Source organism: Arachis ipaensis, chromosome B10 (genome assembly GCF_059453495.1).
Source record: "Arachis ipaensis isolate K30076 ecotype BB chromosome B10, ASM5945349v1, whole genome shotgun sequence".
In the NCBI taxonomy this organism is placed as follows: Eukaryota; Viridiplantae; Streptophyta; class Magnoliopsida; order Fabales; family Fabaceae; genus Arachis; species Arachis ipaensis.
Window position 1 is genome coordinate 30,465,414 of NC_142435.1, and position 11,925 is coordinate 30,477,338.

The following is an 11,925-nucleotide window of genomic DNA, read 5'->3' on the forward strand; positions in this document are numbered from 1 at the left end:
AAGCTTATAAACTTAATCTTTAATTAACCCAAGCTTTAACATAACCTATATATATATATTCTATATAACTTTAGAATTCATACCTAGCTACCCATAATTTTCCTTTCACATTCCATACTCATGTATCAACTTTTTATCTTAATTTTATCATACATGCATTGATCTTTGAATTCTTAACTTAACATTGGGGTAATTTTGTCCCCTTATTTATTTATTGAATGTTTTTTTTTCATAAACATAAAAATAAACATAGCTTATCAATGCACATAGATTTTTAATTCTTATAGTTTCACATGAGTAGGTATCCAAATTCCCATTGTATTATCATGACACATTCCCTTATTATCTTTTGTTCCCACAATTTTCCATACTTAATTAGCACACATAATTCTATCTTAAGCTAACCAAAGATTCAGTTTGGGATATATAATTGTTTTTTTGCTTAAGGCTAGTAATGTGGTAAAATATAGAACAAATGGGATTTAAAGGCTCAAAGTGGTTAACAAAGGTAATTGAAAGGGTAGGCTTAATTTGGATAAGTGAGCTAAACAATTAATGGCCTCAATCATATGCAAACATATAAATATAATAAATATTGGACATATAGGATGGAACAAAATATAGATTACAATCATAGAGAAGTAAACACACAAGAATAAAATAATTATGGTTAAATAGTGTAACCATGCATAAAGGCTCAAATCTCACAGGTTGTGTGTTCTTTAGCTTAAAAATTATGTTCCAAATACAACTTCAAGCAAATTTAACATAAAAGTTTTAATTAAAATTAGTGAAATTTTGTTCCAAAAATAGGGTCTTAGAGGAAAACTTATTGTCTTTTCAATCAAGTAGAGCATGCATGCAACTAACCTATTACTATGCAATTTATCCTATTCTACAAAAGAAAAACTAACAAAATATCCTAATTTATTGGTGTTTTGGGAAGAGAAATTACCTCCGGAAGTCAGGTACTGACCGACCTCCCCACACTTAAGGCTTTGCACCGTCTTCGGTGCCATCTGTCAGAAACAAAGGTGGGCTGGTAGCAGTATCTCCACAGTCTGGGCCATCATGGCTTCCTGTACTGGTAAAGGACGTGGAGTCCGGAGTGTCTGAGTCCTTGAATTTTCCCAGAATCAGCTCCTTGAGGTATGTGAATCGGCGCTTGTTACGGCGCTCTCTCATCTTAGCTTTGTGTTCCTACCGATCCAATCTTTCGAGTATCTGATGGAGCAGTTGGTCTGTTGTAGGTACTTGTGGTGTTGAAGAAGGAATATCTTCAACCGGTTCAGTAGGATGGCTTGTGGCGGCTGGTGGAGGTCTGATGTATTTCCCGTTAGGGACATACTGATCATCCCGTGGAAGCATGGCTTTGGTGTCCCCAGCTCTGTAGGAGACTCTGGCTGCTGAGACAAGATCTAAGACCATGGCGGAAAAAGGTAAGTTGTCTGCAATTTGTACGTGTCCCATGGCATTCCGGATGTGTCTTGGTAGGTTCAGAGGTTGGTCTGTAAGGATGCACCATAGTAGAACGGCCATGTCCACAGTGAAGGAGGACTCATGAGTGCTCGGAAAGACGTAATGGGACATGATCTGTGCCCATACGCGAGCCTCCAAGGTAAGTACTAAAGCCGATATTCCCTTAGGGCGGGTACGATGGTATCCGTAGATCCAACGGCTGCCAGGTAGTGTGATAACTCTGAGAACGGCGTCCCAGTCAAATTAGTACATCTGGCACTTGAGTGCGGCTTCTTGAAAGGCATCCAATCCTTTTGGAGTAGGGGGAAGACCTAGAGCTCTTTGAATGGCCTCTTCTGTAATGGGGACTTGCTTCTGACGGACAAAGACAGACTGCAGGGTTGGCAGGTGGAAGTTGGAGTAGAATTCGACTACCCAAGAAAGATTGACCTGCCTCGGCTGTCTCTGTAGGAAACCCCATTGTCTTTGTGCAATTTGCGGCTCAACAAAGGTAGCAATATGGTTTGGGAGGAGAAGAAGGTATTCGTTGTTGTAGCTCCTTTCTGCCAGGATGGGGAACATCTGCTCACAGTAGCGATTGAGAAATCGCGCAGTGTCCTTTGCTGGGAAGGCTTTTTCTTTATCATCAACCTTTATAATCCTCTTAGTTCTTTTTGTTGAGGGTTTAACCGCAGTTGAAGAGGGCTCTACCACTAATGCTCTTTTGGTTCCTCTTCTTGCTGTTGATTTGGGAGTGGCTTTCTCTTTGCCTTTCTTGGTGGTCATCCTGAAAAAGGGAAGAGAGAGTAAATTAAATTTAAAGAGATAGAGCAAGGAAGAGGATTGTATGAGTGATAAGCAATGCACAACAAAGAGTATGGCATTAACACATGGTCAAGACTACATATGAATGGAAAAATAGCAAGTGCAGTTGAGGACAATTAAATGCAAGGGGTTTATTGGCATGCAGGCAAAGGCATGAGTAGCATAGATCAAGCATTTAATTAGTCAAATTTGTTATCACTCGTAACAAACTAGCCATCACGTTTGTATTGACAATTAAATTCAATTAATACAATAGTAAAGGGAATTTGTGAAAAGCAAGCATTGAATGTTAGAGTAGAATAACGTAGAAAAGTGCATAATGCCATATGGGCTTTTTCACAAACACATAGCATGCATGGAAAATAGGGTATAGAAAGTATTAAATTAAACATGCAAGCAACCCTTTAAAAAGGTAATATATAATTGCCAAACAATTTTACAATGATCCACAAGCATATAATGAGAAATAATGACTCAATTAAATTTCCAACACCAAGTAAAAAGGAAAAAGAAAGAAAAAAGAAAATATGGATAATGAAAGTAAAAAGAAAAGAAAAGAAGGTGACATATAAAAATAAGAAGAATAATAGAAAAGTAAGGGGGGAAAGAAGAAAAGAAAACCTTGTTAATGGGAATGAGAGAGAGAGAGAGAGAGAGAGAGTAGAAAGGGGGAAAGAAGGAAGAAGGGAGAAAGAAGAAATAAGGGGGAAAAGAGAAAATATGATTTGGAGAAAAGAAAGATAAGATAATTGGCAAATCAGGGAAGCTGGGCGGCGCAAGCGACGCGGCCGCGCGGGGCACGCGGTCGCACGAATTGCGCTTATAATAATTGACGCGGTCACGTCGGTCACGCGGTCGCGTCGGTCACGCGGTCGCGTGACCCGTTTTATGCTACTGGCGCGAGGGCAGCCTCGCGCTCGCAGAACTCTCTGTTCGAAATTTTATTTTTGCCAAATCTAGGGTGACGCGATCGCGTGGGGCATACGATCGCGTGAGTGGCCATGAGAAGGATATGACGCGGTCGCGTCGGTCACGCGGCCGCGTGGGAAGAATTGTGCGTTCAGCACCAATCCAGCACCACTCTAGCATAACTTTTGGTCGTGCACCCTTTTTACGTCGAATTCCAGGGCACGCGGCCGCGTGAGTGACGCGGTTGCATGGGAGGCCAATGTTCCCATTTGACGCGGACGCGTCGGCGATGCGGTCGCGTGGGGAGATTTGTGCCACTGGCACGCCTCCAGCCACGCTCTTGCGGGACTCTCTGTTCGTTTTATTATTTCCTCCCATCTCCTGCGACGCGAACGCGTCAATGAGGTGGTCGCGTCGTGTGAAAATTTTTTTTAAATATGTAAATGCAGATGCGCAAAATGTACTAATAAAGAGAAGAGTTATTGAATAGGGAAAACTAAGAATAAAGAAAAGAACGATCATACCATGGTGGGTTGTCTCCCACCTAGCACTTTGCTTTAACGTCCGTAAGTTGGATGCTCCACTAGCTCAGGCTTCGGCTATGTGGGGATCTTCCAAGAGGAAGATCTCGAGCTCCTTATTTTTCTTCAGCTTCTCGCCATGGTACAGCTTTAAACGATGTCCATTAACTTTGATAAGTTCAGAGCTTGAAGGATGGCTTAGGTGATAAACTCCGTACGGTTCGGCCTTCTCTACTCTGTATGGACCTTCCCATCTTGATCTCAACTTGCCTGGCATGAGCCTCAGTCGAGATTTGTAAAGGAGGACTAAATCCCCAGGTTGGAACTCTTTTCTCTTGATGTGCTGATCATGTACAGCCTTCATCTTCTCCTTGTATAGTCTTGAGTTCTCATAAGCTTCTAGGCGAAGGCTTTCTAGTTCTTGCAGTTGCAACTTCCTTTCAGCTCCGGCTTTTTCAATTCCCATGTTGCACTCCTTTACTGCCCAAAAGGCTTTGTGCTCTACTTCAACAGGGAGATGACAAGCTTTTCCATAAACTAAGCGGAAAGGACTCATCCCAATGGGTGTTTTGTATGCTGTTCTGTATGCCCAGAGTGCATCTTGTAGCCTGGTGCTCTAGTATCTTCTATGAGGTTTGACTATCTTCTGCAAGATACGCTTTATCTCTCTGTTTGACACCTCGGCTTGCCCATTAGTTTGAGGATGGTAGGCTGTTGCAACCTTATGAATTATCCCATGCTTCTTCATTAATCCTGTTAGTCTCCTGTTACAAAAATGGGTGCCTTGATCGATCACGATTGCTCGTGGTGATCCAAAGCGACAAATAATGTGGTTTCTCACAAAGGAAACAACATTGTTAGCATCATCAGTGCGGGTAGGAATTGCTTCCACCCATTTGGAAACGTAATCCACAGCTAACAAGATATAAAAATAACCATTAGAATTTGGAAATGGACCCATGAAGTCAATGTCCCAAACATAAAAAATTTCACAGAAAAGCATAATTTGTTGAGGCATCTCATCCCTCTTGGATATATTACCAAATTTTTGGCATGGGAAACAAGATCTACAAAATTCAGCAGCATCTCTAAAAAGTGTAGGCCACCAGAATCCACAGTCTAAGATTTTTCTAGCTGTTCTTTGAGGGCCAAATGTCCTCCACTCTCAGATGAGTGACAGGCCTCTAAGATGGACTGGAATTCTGATTGAGGCACACACCGTCTAATTACCTGGTCAGCACCACATCTTCATAAATATGGGTCATCCCATATATAATATTTAGACTCGCTTTTCATCTTGTCTCTTTGATGCTTAGAAAAGTTTGGAGGAAAGGTGCGGCTAACTAGATAATTAGCTACAGGTGCATACCAAGGGACTACCTCAGATACTGCTTACAGGTTATCAAATGGGAAATTATCAGCTATAGGAGTAGGATCATCTGTAATGTGCTCAAGGTGACTTAAATGGTCTACCACTAAATTCTGGTTACCACTCCTATCCTTAATTTTTAAATCAAATTCTTGTAATAGCAGTATCCAACGTATAAGCCTTGGTTTGGATTCCTTTTTAGCTAATAGATACTTTAGAGCTACATGGTCTGAGTACACTACTACCTTCGTACCAAGTAAATAGGCTCGGAATTTATCCAGAGTAAAAATAATAGCAAGAAGCTCTTTCTTAGTAGTAGTGTAATTGGACTGAGCGGCATCTAAAGTTTTAGACGCATAAGCAATAACAAAGGGGTCCTTACCTTCACGCTGAGCCAGTGCTGCTCCTACTGCATGGTTGGAGGTGTCGCACATTATTTCAAATGGCTGGCTTCAGTCTGGTCCTCTCACAATTGGAGCTTGAGTCAGGGCGGTCTTCAGCTTATCAAACGCTTGTTTGCAATCCTCACTGAACTCGAACTCAATATCCTTCTGCAGTAGCCTAGATAAGGGAAGTGCTACCTTACTAAAGTCCTTAATGAATCTCCTATAAAAACCTGCATGGCCAAAGAACGAACGGACTTTCCTCACAGAGGAGGGGTAAGGTAAATTAGAAATAACATCCACCTTTGCTGGATCTACAGAAATGCCAGTATTAGACACAACATGTCCTAGTACAATACCTTATTTTATCATAAAGTGACATTTTTCAAAATTTAATACAAGGTTTGTACTGACACATCTATCTAATACTCTAGATAATCCATCTAAGCAAAGGCTAAAGGAATCGCCATATACACTAAAATCATCCATAAAGACTTCCATACAGTCCTCAATAAGATCAGAGAAAAGACTCATCATGCACCTTTGGAAGGTAGCTGGTGCATTGCACAAGCCAAAGGGCATTCTCTTGTAAGCATAAGTCCCAAAAGGACATGTAAAAGTGGTCTTTTCGTGATCCTCAGGAGCTATATGAATCTGGAAATGTAACCATCTAAAAAACAATAATGTGATTTACCTGACAGGTGATCCAGCATTTGATCAATGAATGGAAGAGGATAGTGATCCTTACGAGTGGCCTGGTTGAGGCGTCTATAGTCAATACAGACCCTCCAGGCGTTTTGAACTCTGGTTGCAATGAGCTCTCCATGCTCATTCTTCACTGTAGTGACTCCAGACTTCTTTGGCACCACTTGTACTGGGCTTACCCATTCACTGTCTGAGATGGGATAAATGATATCTGCCTCCAGTAGTCTGGTCACTTCCTTTTTGACAACCTCTAAGATAGTGGGGTTTAGTCTTCTCTGGGGTTGACGGACAGGTCTTGTTCCCTCTTCTAAAAATATTCTATGCTCACAGACTTGAGGGTTGATGCCTACTATGTCTGCCAAACTCCAACCAATTACCTTCTTATGCCTCCTCAGCACACTAAGTAACTGCTCTTCCTGTTGAGAAGTGAGTTCCCTTGCAATGATAACTGGAAACTTCTGCTCGTCCTCAAGGTAAGCATATTTGAGGTATGGAGGAAGGGGTTTTAATTCTAACTTCTGATCATGGTCAGGCTCTGGGTTGTCTGGAGTTGGTGACAAAGGTAAAGCACTGTCATTGTCCTCTGAGAATGTCCCCACACTTGGACCTTGTCCTATGTACTTCTCTTCAAATTCCTCCTGGTGAACTTCAGCCACGGTTTCATCTATGATGTCACACTGAAGGATAGAATGATCCTCCGGAGGATGCTTCATAACTCTATTCAGATTGAAGATTACTACTCGGCCATCTATTTCAAAAGAGTATGTTCCTGAAAAAGCATCTAATTTGAACTTCGAGGTCTTCAGGAATGGTCTTCCGAGTAGGATTGATGATGGCTTCTCTGAGTCATTTTGGGGCATCTCCAGGATATAAAAATCAATGGGAAATGTGAGCCCCTTAATGCCCACTAATACATCTTCAGCAACTCCAGCCACTGTAATAATGCTTTTATCTGCTAACACAAAATGAGCTGCCGACCTTTTTAAGGGAGGGAGCCTCAAAATATCATATATAGACAAAGGCATTATACTCACACATGCTCCTAAATCACACATGCAGTCAGAAAATACCACACCACCAATAGTACAATTAACCATACATGGACCTGGGTTACTACACTTTTTAGGTAAACCTCTTATTAAAGCAGATATGGAACTACCTAAAGGAATAGTTTCTAATTCATTAATTTTGTCTTTATGTATACATAAATCTTTTAGAAACTTGGCATATTTAGGTACCTGTTGAATAACATCAAAAAGAGGAACAGTTACCTCAACCTTTTTGAATATCTCTACCATTTTGGGATCAGGTTCCAGCTGCTTTTTGGGCTTCCTTGCAAGTTGTGGAAATGGAACGGGAGTGGTGTCTTCTGCAGTGTCTGCGCCCTTTGGTGCTTCCTCCTGTGGTTGAACTTCTTCTTTTTCATCTATGTCCTGTATGTCCTCTTCCTCTTCAACATCTTCTATTTCCACTACCTCTTCAGCTGAGGCGTGTTCTGGTGGGCTTGGCTCCTCCTGATTCCTCTCTTGCAGTGTGGTTCCGGACCTTAGGGTGATGGCATTAATGCTACCCTTTGGATTGGATAATGGTTGAGAGGGAATTCCACTGGAGCTCAAAGGCTGGTTATTGGAGTTATTCATTAATCCAATCTATGAGACAAGAGCTTGTAGGGTAGAGTTCAGACCATTTAGTGTAGCATAAAGGTTATTTTCCATGGTCTGTTGTCTCCAATCAATAGATTGTAGTAAGTCATCATTAGCAGATGAAGAAGGATAAGTAATTTGAGAGGTCTGCTGTTGGGTATTCTGTGGTCCTTGGGATTGCCTCAGGTGAGGTGCTCTGTAAGGCTAGTTCTGGTTCTGCTGCCTGTTGTTGTTGTTATTCCACCTCTGATTTCCCTGATTGTCTCTACCTCCTCTGTTGTTGTTGTCCCTCTAATTCTGGTTAGAATTGTCCTGCCATCCATGGCTGTAATTGCCACTTTGATTGTACCCTTGGTTGGGGCGGTTATAGAAGTTATGAGTGGCTGCCACGGTGTTGTCTTCCTGCTGGAGCTACGGACATTCATCAGTATAATGGCTATAATCAGCACAGACTCCGCAAACTCTCTATGGGACTAACTGTTGGCTTTGCTGTGGTGGAGAAGGTTGAGCTTGCTGAACTTGTTGTTGATTCAATTGCATCTGCTTTAGCAAGTTGGTCATTTCACAGATACTCTGAGTTAGAGCAACAGTCTCTCTACTAGAGGATACTTCTGCGACGGCTTTTGAACGGCCTTGTTTCTGCCTGTGATTTCGAGTAGATTCAGCTAAGTCGCTGATCAATTGCCATGCCTCATCAGTGGTCTTGTACTTTTTCATAGACCCATTGCTAGCACTTTTCAATGTGGTCTTATCTTGGGGCCTCATGCCCTGTGTGACGTAACCGAGTAACACTATCTTGTCAATCATATGGTGGGGGCATGCTTCCAGAAGATTATTGAAGCGCTCCCAGTATTCATAGAGAGTCTCAGATTCGTCCTGAACAATCATGGAAATGTCTTTCCTCAGTTTATCAGTAACTTCAGCTGGAAAGAACTTTTCCAAAAATTATCTTCTAAGTATATCCCAGTTGGATACAGTTGCTGCGGGTTGAGTGTAGTACCACTCTCTTGCCTTTCCCTCAAGAGAAAACGGGAAAGCTTTCAATAAAATTGAAGTTTCATCTGTACCATCACGCCTGACAGTAGAACAGGCTGCTTGAAAATCTCTCAGGTGCTTGATAGGCTCTTGAGCAGGTAAGCCATGAAACTTGGGCATCAAATTTAGCAGTGCAGTCTTTATTTCAAAGTCTGTAGCCACCACTAGGTGATGCGCTTGAAATGGTTGCATTGTAAAATCAGGGGCTCCAACCTCCTGGATAGTAATTCTCGTAGGTTCTGCCATGTTACCTGTACGTAAATCAACTGAATCAGTAGAACGGGGGCTGGTTTCTTCCTTAAATGACGTTTCAGATCTGCCCTCAGAGAGGACTAACCGACGCCGAGCTTGCCTTATTCGTGAAATAGTTCTTTCAATCTCAGGATCGAATACTGACAAGCTTGGATCAGGAAGTGAACGCGTCATCTAGCGAAAGAAACAAACAGCTCATAGTAGCAAGATAAAATAAAATGCAAATAAATAAATTCCAATTAATAACTTTAGCACTCTATTACAACTCCCCGGCAATGGCGCCAAAAATTGACGTGGCGGAAATTGGCAAATTAAGAATTGTTATGAGATATGCGTTGCAAGTATAGTTCTTAACCAACCAGAAATCCGATTATCAATTTAGAAGGGTTGTCACAAAAATCAAAATTAAAATACTGGGAGTATGAATCCCAGGTCGTCTCCCAACGAGTTGTAGAAATGTGTGCTATTTTATTAATTAGATGTTTTCAAAAAGGGTTTGAGTTGAATAAACAGGAAATTAAATTGGAGAAATTAAGTAAGTTAAATAAAAGCCTTGACTGGGAGTAGATTAGTTGGAAGCCCTATTCTTGTTGAAGTACTCTCAAGATTAATTGATAATTGAAGGTTGTTCTATTTAGTTATTCCTTACTAGGTAAGGGAAAGTCAAACAAGTTGGAATGTTATTTCTATTCATAAGTTCCAATCCCTCAATTGAAAAGGATTAGTGTCAGTGACTAGAAAGCATTCCAACAATAAACCCAATTACAATTTTTCTTTTAAGCATCCCAAGTGAAGGGTTCCTTTCAATCAACTCCCCATCAAGTTAGGGAACTACTCGCTCATTGTGAATGTAGAACTCATAACATAGGAAAGGGAATTAAAGAAAGACATGATAAATAAAACTCAAACGAATCAATTAAAAATAAAAGTAATTCTTGTATTAATAAATTCTAAAATAATTCAATAGTAAAATTGAGTAAATTAAAGGACATGGAAGAGTAAAGCCAAGTAAAGAAAACGAACTAGAATGACGAAGTCTTGATGAGGTAATAACTCTTCTCAATATCCCAATGCAAAGAGAAATAGAAATAAAAATCCTAAGAACTATGAATGTGTAGAGAGAAAATCTAGAGGAGTAAAACTAGATCTTAAAACTAAAACTGTGTAGAATGAATGTTGTTCTGGTTTCTGCATGTTCTCTGGCTCTAGTCTGCTTTTCTGGGCCGAAAATTGGGTCAAAACAGGGCCCAAAATCGCCCCCAGCGAATTCTGCAGATTATGCAGATTACGCACGTCACGCGATCGCGTCATTCATGCGGATGCGTCATTCGGCGTTTTGCTTTGCCACGCGGGCGCGTCGTCCACGTCTCCGCGTCACTTGTGCTATTCCAATCCGCGCGGTCGCGTGAGCCATGCGGCCGCGTCACTGCGAATTCCTCTCTTTCGCACGGTCGCGTGAGCCATGCGGCCGCGTCACTTTTCGCTGGTCATCTCCTTAATTTCTTGTGTTCCTTCCAATTTTGCAAGCTCCCTTTCCAATCTCTAACTCATTCATGTCCTATAAAGCCTGAAACACTTAACACACAGATCACGGCATCGAATGGAATAAAGGAGAATTAAAATACATAATTAAAAGTCTCTAGGAAGCAAGTTTTCAATCATGTAATAATTTTAGGAAGGAAGTATAAATTCATGCTAATCATATGAATAAGTGGGTAAAGATCATGATAAAACCACACAATTAAGCACATTATAAACCATAAAATAGTGGTTTATCAGTCTGCAAACCAAGGTATTTTCCGGATGGCATAAAGTTGCTCATTTGGAAAGGATTCGGATATGTCAGTAGAGGGTGAAGAAGTCCCTGCTACTGGCTCAATCCTGGACAAGTGGTCAGCCATTTGATTTTCTGTCTCTTTCCTGTCTCTAATTTCTATATCAAACTCTTGCAGGAGTAATACCTATCTTATATGTCTAGGTTTAGAATCCTGCTTAGTGAGGAGATACTTTAGAGCAGCATGGTCAGTATAAATAATGACCTTAGATCCTACTAGGTAGGATCTGAACTTATCAATGGCATAAGCCACTGCAAGTAGTTCTTTTTCTGTAGTAGTGTAGTTTTTTTGTGCATCATTTAATACACGACTAGCATAATAGATGACAAGCAGAAGCTTGTCATGTCTCTGCCCCAGGACTGCGCCAATGGCATGGTCACTGGCATCACACATCAGTTCAAATGGTAAGTCCCAATTGGGTACAGAGATGATACGAGCAGTGACAAGCTTGGCTTTCAGAGTTTCAAAGGCATGCAGGCATTCTTGGTCAAAGACGAATGGAACATCAGTGGCCAAGAGATTACACAGGGGTTTTGCGATTTTAGAAAAATCTTTTATGAACCTCCTGTAAAATCCTGCATGTCCTAGGAAACTTCTGATTGCCTTGACATTAGTGGGTGGTGGTAATTTTTTAATTACTTCCACCTTAGCTTGATCTACTTCTATTCCCTTGTTTTAAATTCGATGCCCAAGTACAATGCCTTCAGTCACCATGAAGTGGCATTTCTCCCAGTTTAGAACTAGGTTTGTTTCTTGGCATCTTTTTAGAACTAGGGCTAGAGGATCAAGGTAGGAGTCAAATGAGTCTCCAAAAATAGAGAATTCATCCATGAATATTTCAAGGAACTTCTCTACCATATCAGAGAAGATGGATAATATACATCTCTGAAAAGTGGCAGGTGCATTACACAGGCCAAATGGCATTCGCCTGTAGGCAAACACGCCAGATGGGCATGTGAATGCTGTCTTTTCTTGATCCTGTGGATCCAC

At 41.1% G+C, this 11,925-nt stretch overlaps 1 non-coding gene across 1 annotated transcript; it reads left to right on the forward strand.

The window, feature by feature from the left end:
* The first annotated feature begins 8,614 nt into the window (after window positions 1-8,614).
* LOC148579561 (small nucleolar RNA R71) lies at window positions 8,615-8,722 on the forward strand. Its single transcript, XR_015896728.1, has one exon. It is a non-coding gene; the product is annotated as a small nucleolar RNA R71 (small nucleolar RNA).
* The last annotated feature ends 3,203 nt before the right edge of the window (window positions 8,723-11,925 follow it).